At 40.0% G+C, this 9315-nt stretch overlaps 1 pseudogene; it reads left to right on the forward strand.

Moving 5' to 3' along the window:
* The first annotated feature begins 7701 nt into the window (after positions 1 to 7701).
* Positions 7702 to 9315, forward strand: LOC142871531 (RNA-binding E3 ubiquitin-protein ligase MEX3C-like; annotated as a pseudogene).

Genomic DNA, 9315 nt, shown 5'->3' on the forward strand with positions numbered 1-9315 from the left:
TCTCCTTCTTCTTTTTTGACACAGGGCTTTGCTCTGTTGCCCAGGCTAGAGTGCCATGGTATCATCATAGCTCATTACAACATCAGACTCATAAGCTCAAAGATCCTCCTGCCTCAGCATTCTGAGAAGTGCACGCCACCACACCTGGCTATTTAAAAAATTATTTTTGTAGAGATGGGTCTCTTGCTCAGGCTGATCTCAAATCCCAGGTCTCAAGTGATTCTCCCACCTCAGCCTCCCAAAGTGCTAGGATTACAAGTGTGAACCACAACACCTGGCCTGTCATTTCTTCTTTGGTGAGGTGTCTGTTAAGGTCTTTAGATCATTTTTAAAATCAGGTTATTTGTTTTCTTATTGTTGCATTTTCAGCATTTGTGTATTTTGCACAACAGTATTTTATTAGATATGTCATTTGCAAATATTTTCTCCCATTCTGTGACCTGTCTTTTGATTGTCTTGACCAGTGTCTTTTTAAGAGCAGAAATTTTTAGTTTAATAAAGTTCAACTTATCAATTCTTTTTTTCATGGATCATGGCCTTTGGTGTTGTATCTAAAAATTCATCACCAAATCTAAGATCACATGGATTTTCTCCCAATTTTTTTCTAGGAGTTTTATAGTTTTGTATTTTTCTATATTGTTGTGGCTTTTGATGAATTTTCCCTGAGTGTGCCACTTTGTTTTCTGCTATAATTAATCTGACAAATAGAGTCTGGGATCAAATACATTCAATTTGCATTTAATTATAAGGATACTATCATTAGGACTACAAACAGCAGGATTATGCCCTCCTACAGTATTGATCTCAACCATTTCCCCTTCCCCAAGGTCCCAATCAGATGAACAAATCTCATACACTATAGCGGACTATCTTAGCAAGCCAGGTAGCTTGCTTCTTAAGTTTCTTGGCCCACAGCATTAATCTAGGTACAGTAGGATCTAGCAATTACAAATACTCTGCCTTGGCCCACAAACAGAAGGCTAGGGCAATTCTACTATCCTTAACAACCTTGGCCAGTGAGTTGAGGCTGACTTGAATTCCTTCCAGGCCTGAGATGGTGTCATTGGTCACTCCAGCTGAAGTCTTTAACAAATTTCTTGGCACTGTATGAGAAACTGCCTGCAGAGTGTGCAAAAATAGAGTCTGGCAACTTCCCCCCAATAACCACAGGTATTCCCCAAATAAAAACGATATCCTCACTTTGGAGAGAACTCTTCAGTTGTCTGAGGGCTACATGATCTACTGGTGATGTTTCCTTAAACACTTAAAAGTCTCTTGTGACTATCCCTCAGATGCAAGTATTTTCTGGAGGGAGGGAGGTTAATGCTTGGTATACAGACAAAAAAATACAGCTACAAATGTATACATAATACCCCTAGACAGAAAGCACTGCTTACAACTTTTGGGTCCTTCCACATGGCACCTATATTAGTTGGAGGACATAGGTTGCCAGTATGTCTAATGTGGTCTTCTAGCCACTGGTAAGCCTTAAAGTTCCCAGTTTAGCTTAAATAATTTAATATATATAGTCCTTGTTTTGGGAGGGAGTAAGGACAGTAACTCCAGTTCATCCTGTTTGTCTACCCAACCAGTCAGGTGGTATTCACCCACCCCAAGACTGACTGAATGATGGTTATGGGAATGGAGGTAAGAAAGACACCTGAAGGTGCTGACAGGTGTTTTGCATAGGAGGTGCAGGAACTGTGTCCATCTCTGTTTTTTCCAACATCCTTCTTTGTAAGATTAAGAGGAATGGTAGTCAAATCATGATCAGAACTGTCTAGTATAGGATGAACAACTGAGTAGTTAATTAAATTTTAGATGCTTGCAAGAGTTTAAGAGAGATTCATTAGAACATTTTCCTTCATGAGGAAGGTTCCAGTGCAGTTCTAAAAGATAAAGGTGGCCAGGTGCGTGGCTCACGCCTATAATGCTAGCATTCTGGGAGGCCAAGGCGAGCGGATTGCTCTAGGTCAGGAGTTCAAAACGAACCTGAGCGAGACCTCGTCTCTACTAAAAATAGAAAGAAATTAATTGACCTACTAAAAATATATATACAAAAAATTAGCCAGGCATGGTGGTGCATGCCTGTAGTCCCAGCTACTTGGGAGGCTGAGGCAGAAGGATCGCTTGAGCCCAGGAGAGTGAGGTTGCTGTGAGCTAAGCTGATGCCACAACACTCACTCTAGCCTGGGCAACAAAGTGAGACTCTGTCTCAAAAATAAATAAATAAATAAAAAATAAATAAAAGATAAAGATCATGAATGACCCTTTCTCCCCCATTCTTCCTAGGGTCTAAGATATTTCCCCCTCAAATTCTAAGGTTGTTGCTCTATCTCTACTGCTACAAAATTGGTATTTTTCATACCTGTAGCTAAACATTTACTTTTTTTTTTTTTTTTTTTTTTTTTTTTTTTTTTTTGAGACAGAGTCTCACTTTGCTGCCCAGGCTAGAGTGAGTGCCGTGGCGTCAGCCTAGCTCACAGCAACCTCAAACTCCTGGGCTCAAGCGATCCTCCTGCCTCAGCCTCCCGAGTAGCTGGGACTACAGGCATGTGCCACCATGCCCGGCTAATTTTTTATATATATATCAGTTGGCCAATTAATTTCTTTCTATTTATAGTAGAGACGGGGTCTCACTCTTGCTCAGGCTGGTTTTGAACTCCTGACCTTGAGCAATCCGCCCGCCTCGGCCTCCCAAGAGCTAGGATTACAGGCGTGAGCCACAGCGCCCGGCCTAAACATTTACTTTTTAAAAATAGATTTTAAAAAGATATAAAAAGCTCTGGACCCAGAGCTTCCTTCTGGAAGGGTCTAGTTCAAGAGGGACAAAGGAATTGTTATGAAATTGAATGATAATTAAGCTTAAATACCCTGACCCCATTTCTGGCCAAACTGCCACACAGAGGATGTACTGCCAGGGGGCATACCAAAGGAATGAAAGATGCACCATGCCTAGGAATGGTCACCGAAGAATCCAGAATTTTCAAAATAGTGCTATATAATCTTCCAACTTTTTTGTCTTCGTTATGACCTAGGAAACACTCAAGAGGGGAGGATCGTTTTTAGAGACAGTTGCATTCAGTAACTAAATCAACTTGTTGGGAGTCGACTACCTCTCACCACCCTACCCAACAGAGAGACAGAGACACCGAGGATGCAAACACACAAGAGGAGTTTATTTGCTGGCTAGCCAGGGTCCAAGCCTTGAGCACCAACGCAGTGGCCACTCTGGTAGGCAAGGACCCCGACCGGGGTTGCAGCGTGCCTTTTATCCCTATGGTGCATACGCTATGCAGTGGCTGATCACACGTGGATCATGCATTGACCTTTAACATGATTGGTTGGCTGGTAGCCCCACTATACAGGGGTTCGAACAATGCAAAGTTGGCGCAAACAAGCAAGCAAGCGACAGTTTCCGTGGCAAGCAAGCAACAGTTTCCAGAAGCCGGATGTTGGTTCCGGCTTCACTGGGGGTGTGGGCCTTGCAGGTATGCAATGTCTTGACCCCTCACAAACTTATGAAAATGTGTGAGCCAGGAGCAGGTGAAGGAGGTAAAGACAGAAATCTTTTTGAATCAATATTTGGAGAGGCCACTTCAACACTAAACAGTATTAGATGTCTGTGGATGGTAGAGAATGTGGAAGGATTGTTGAATACCTTACCATAAGACCACTTTTGAATGGCTTTAGAGATAAAATGTGCACCATTGTCAGGTAACAAATGATCCAAAAAGCTGAATATATGACACAGATTAGTTTCAAAGGCCACAACTGTGTGGCTGAGGTAAATTGATCAGACTGGAACAGCAATACTGTAAACTCCAAAACCGGTAAGGCACCACTGATGGCCCCAAGTTTCTGGTAGTAGGCCTGGGGCTGCTCTTCATCACCTAAGCCAGGAATCAGGAAAAAGGTTGTACATGGAACACAGAAAAATAAGGACAGCCTAGAACCCATCAGATACCTCTGCATCTGTCCATTATACTATGTTCATTTGAAGGTAAAAGACCTTCAAAAACTACTACTTCACTCCTGCCTTTCAAACCAAACAAATGTTTTGCTTTTGGTCAAGTCTAAATTAGAACCACACAGTGAAGAGGATTGTGAGCAATTGAATTTCTAGCTTAATCAAGTTGACATAGCACAATGCATCACATTATGACCACCATTACTATAACTCTCACTACTATTTTGCTAATTTCACCTCCCTATGAGAAATCAATTTGAAATCCTGAAAATGGTTTTAAATGTAGTTGGTCAAGCAGGGACCTAATCTACATACTTACCTTGTGAAATCCCAATTATTATAAGAAGCTATCATGAATCCTAATTGCATTAGGGTCTCTGAGTTCTCTGGAGGAGGGAGATGTACTAGAATAAACATAGACATTTAAGCCCTAAATTCCGATCTTGATAATGCTTTTTCCTACTCATGCACCCTTAGGCAAGTTAAAATCTTCCCCATCCTTGGTTTCCTCTTTTATAAAGTAGACTTAACAGTACTTACTCTGAAGGTCGTTGTGAAGATTAAATCAAATGTACATTTAAACAAACCCGCCTTCCCCTTACCTTTAGTTAAATTATAAAGCAGGCTTTAAGATCGAAGGTTATACCAAGGAACTGGAAGTAAGTCTCACAAACTAAGAGATGATAAAGGCTACACTATTACAGGGGAGTGGGCATGGAGGAAGAACTGGTTTAGAAAGAATAAGGTATCTGAGAAGAGATCCTACAGTCTACTCAGAAATAATAGTTAATAGTTGGCAAGTAAATTGTGAGAAGTTGATCCTGTCACACAAATGTCCTCTGGTTCAATTCTAGGACAATTCATTAATTTATTAATTCAATAAATATTTAGTGAATAACCACTATATATACATCATTACACAGGGGATATAAATAGGAAACACACAATTCCTACATCTAAAATCTAAGTTAAGTAGAAAGGTAAATAAAATGTATGGCATGAGAAACTGGAGGTATCCCCATGTAAGGCAACTAAACTAATCTTATCTGGGAAGTGTCAAGGAAGCAGAAAGTGTCAAGGAAGTCTTCCTGGAATAGATAAGCTCCCTACTAAATTGTAAGGATAAATCAGAATTACCCAAGAAGAATGGATGGAAAGATAGTCAAGATAGTCAAGGGAATAAATAGCATATAAAATGGCAAAGAGTTTGAACAAATATGGCAAATATGAGAAATTGCTTGTAATTGCGCATGACTTGATATGAACTTAAATTCTGTTGAGAGGGAGATTGAAGATAAGTAAACATATAGATGAATAAGACAGAGACATAGTGATAAATTCTATCATAAAAGTGAAAAGGCTACTACTGAGTATTTAGCAGTCTGAAAGGCTTCACTAATGGGGTGCCATTTTAGCCCAGATGTGAATTAAGGAACCAGGCATGTGAAGTTCTTGGAGCAGATGACCCAGTAAGTGCTAAGACTGAAAGCAAGAACAAACTCCTTTGAAATGTAGAGAGAAAGCCAATGTGGTTGCAAAGTTGGGGGAAAGGGCTGTCAGGACCCTGTGGTGGTAGATGAGTTAAAGAGCTAAGAAGAGGTCAAATTACATAGACCCTTATAGGCAATGACTTTGATTTGTCTTATAAGTGAGATAGAAAGCCAGTGAAGGATTTTGGTGGGGACACAATGTAATCAAATTTACATTTTTATAGCAAGAAAATGTGAGAAATGAAGCTAGAAAGGTGGATAAAATCAGATCATAAATCACTGTGTGCCCTACTAAGAAATTTGGCTTTTACCTAAAGACTAAGAGAAGTCAATGATGGATTTTAAGCAGGAGAGTCAAAATAAAATTTGAATTCTAGAAAGATAACCTGGAAACAAGCAGAGGATGAATTTAAGGGACAAAACTGCAGTCAAAGAGATGATTTAAGAGGTTTCTAAAACAATACAGACAAAATTAAAAAGGGTAGGAATTAAAGAAATTAGCTTGAGAATGAAGAAAAAAAGATTTTGATACTTAAACATACAAACTGACTGACAGAGAAAGGAAGGCGGTTAGAGAGAGAAAGCAGTCTGGGATATCCCAGGTTTTGTACTTAGGTCCTTTGGTATATAGTGATACAATTTACCTAAATAGAGAATAAAAGAACAGGAACAGATGGTTTTTCTAAATGTATTAAATGAAAGAACTATGAGACTTATCAAAAATTTCTTAGGCCAAGTTGGTGGCTCACATTTGTGATCCTAGCACTTTGGGAGGCTGAGGCAGGAGGATCACTTGAAGCCAGGAGTTTGAGACCAGCCTGAGCAAGACCCTGCCTGCACTAAAAAAAAAAAAAATTATTTATATATATATATATATATATACATATATATATATATATATATATATATTAGCTGGGCGTCGTGGCAAACACCTATAGTCCCAGCTACTCGGGAGGCTAAGGCAAGAGGATTGCTTGAGCCAAGGAGTTTGAGGTTGCAGTGAACTATAATGATGTCACTGAAGTCTAGCTGGAGCAAGAGAGCAAGACTCTGTCTACAAAATATATATATATATATTTCTTAGACAAATTTATCTCAAATATATGTCAAATTTTTTTGGTGAGGGAGAGGGAGGGACAAGGAAGGAGGCATATGTCAAATTTTATTAACAAGTTAGTTAACTAAAAATGGAAACCAGTTAGGTGACTAGAATAAGAAACGTAGACTAATTCAGAGAAGGCATGAAAGATTATGTAGGTGAGAAGCAGAATACTTATATTGAAATAGTATTGAACATGAAATAGTGGCAATTAATTTTGTTTTCCCTAGAAACAGGGTCTCCCTCTCTCACCCAGGCTGGAGTGCAATAGTGTAATCATAGCTCACTGCAACCTCAAACTCCCTAGGCTCAAGCAATCCTCCCACCTCTGCCGTCCAAAGTGCTGAGCCACCACACCCAGCTCCAGTTTTTTTGTTTTTTTTTTTTAAGTAGTAAGATTGAAGATTCGTTTCATAAGGCCATAAAAATATCATGTCCATATCAGTTATTAGAAAGGAAGTCTGGGGAATATGACCAAATACGCTAGGCAGGCCAACTCCTTCTAAAAGGAAAAGAACAACACAATTAATAAACACGTGAGTCCAGGAGTGGTGGCTCACACAGAGACAAGAGGATCATTTGAGGCCAAGAGTTCAAGACCATCCTGGGCAACACAGTGAAACCCTGTCTCAAAAAAAAAAAAAAAAAAAAAAAAAAAAATTTTAAAACTAGCTGGGCATGGTGGCATGTGCCTGTAGTCCCAGATACTCTGTAGGCTGAGGCAAGGGATCACCTGACCCCAGGAGCTCAAAGTTACAGTAAGCTATGATGATGTTAACAGTGTACTTCAGTCTGGGTGACAAAAAGAGACCCTGTGTCTAATAAATAAATAAATAGCAGTGACAAGAATACATTTGGGTTTATATTAGAATAAAAAGGTTTTATCCCCTAACAGCAGTGTCCAATAGGGCCAATTGCCATGAAAGCATGAAATAGTGTCAGCAGAGGCCAGAAGCAACGAATTCTAATTTTAAAGAGATTTTGCCTGGGCATATAAAAGCCACGAACAAAGATGCAGAATTTACATTTTAGCCATTTCTTAGTCATGGGACAAAATATTTTCTTTTGACAGTCTGAAGGAAATGAGGCCACCTTGTAAAGCTGAACATTCTGGATTCATTCTGAGGGTATCAGTGATGTTAATGAGAACAGTTGAGAGGAATATAGGCAGCAGAGCTAGCACACCAGTGGCTGCAGCAGGTGATGAGGCAGCAAGTGACAACAGTAGTGTGATTTAGCAAGTGACTGGATTTAAGTTTCATCATCACTGAAATTTATTTATTTATTGAAGGCCTACTATGTGTTGGCAACTCTTCTAGATACTGGAGATAAAACAGTGAAAAGAAGTAGTGGGGGTATATGGCATAGCAAATGCAAAGATCTAACGCAAAACCAAACTTAATTTATTTGAGGGTCAGAGAAAAGTGCAGTATATATGCAAAGTAACAAATGGAGCAAGGAGTTGTGGTAGTAGATGAATTAGAGAGCTGGACAGAGGCCAGATCATGGGGTCTTAGAGGTAATATTAAGGACATTGACTTTTTTCTAAGTGAGATGGAGTTGATTGAAATATTTAAATCAGGAGCATGGCATGATCCAACTTACATTTTTCTAAGATTACTCCAGCTGAGGGAAGAATGAATGGGGGATGGAGAGTGAACAGCAGGACAAACTTAGGAAGAACAGCAGAAGTAGAGGCAATAAATACTAGTGGTTTGTAATAAGATGGTACTAGCAGAGATGGTCAGACATAGACTATATTTTGTACATAGAGACAAATGGACTTTCTGATGGGTTGGGTGTGAGTGCAAGGGAAAGAACAGAATCAATGGTTGGTTCTTAAGATTGTTATATGAACTGGGTAAATTTGTCCAGGCCCGAGGGACCTTCTGTTACTCGCGGGGCGAGGGGGATCGTGCCTGAAAGAGATGGGCGAGAGAAAGAAACGAGACCAAGCAAATGGTTGTCAAGGTCTGCTTTACTTAGATTCTTAGTAGGTTTTATAAGCATACAGAAACAAGGAAGTAGAAACAAAAAAATAGAGTGGGGCGACTATGAGGCTTGGGTTTGGGTTAATCAGCCCCAATCAGCCTCTTATTGGTATCCTGTCTTTGACTGGTTACTCATCTCCAACCTGGCAGGTGGTCGGGAACATTGCAGGTAGCATGCCCTGGAGCAAGCACGTCAGGGAATGCATTCTTCTTGGAACTATAGCTGGGATTTTCCAGGGCGAAGTCCGTGCGTAGGACAAGTCATAGGGGAGTTGAGGGTCTTTGAGGGTCCTTGCCTCTAACATAAATTAAGTTACTTAACAAAACGGAAAGATTAGGGATTAGGCATTCTGTTTTCATCATGATAATTTAAGATATCAATTAGACATCTACATTTTGATATGTCAGTAGGCAACTTGGTTACACAAGACTGATAACTCTAGAACACCCACTTGCTCAAAGGGTTAGGAACAACCACCCAGTACAGGCAACTAGGTTAGCCTTCCAATATATATCCCTGCTTTTTCTAATTGTATCAATAGTTGCTCCTCCTCCAGTGGTGGTTCCACCTCTAGCTCACCTCCAGAATCAAAACAAAAGCATGACTACATGATTTGCTTTGAGAGGGAAGTTATTGCCTCCCTACTTCCATGGGGCCACAACCTCTTCTGCATGGAATGTGCCAACAAAATTTGTGAAAAGAGCATGCCATCATGTCCAGTTTGCCAGACAACTGTTACTTAGGTAATCCAAATTCACTCTTAA

The sequence above is a fragment of the Microcebus murinus genome, chromosome 6 (genome assembly GCF_040939455.1).
Source record: "Microcebus murinus isolate Inina chromosome 6, M.murinus_Inina_mat1.0, whole genome shotgun sequence".
Taxonomy (NCBI): Eukaryota; Metazoa; Chordata; class Mammalia; order Primates; family Cheirogaleidae; genus Microcebus; species Microcebus murinus.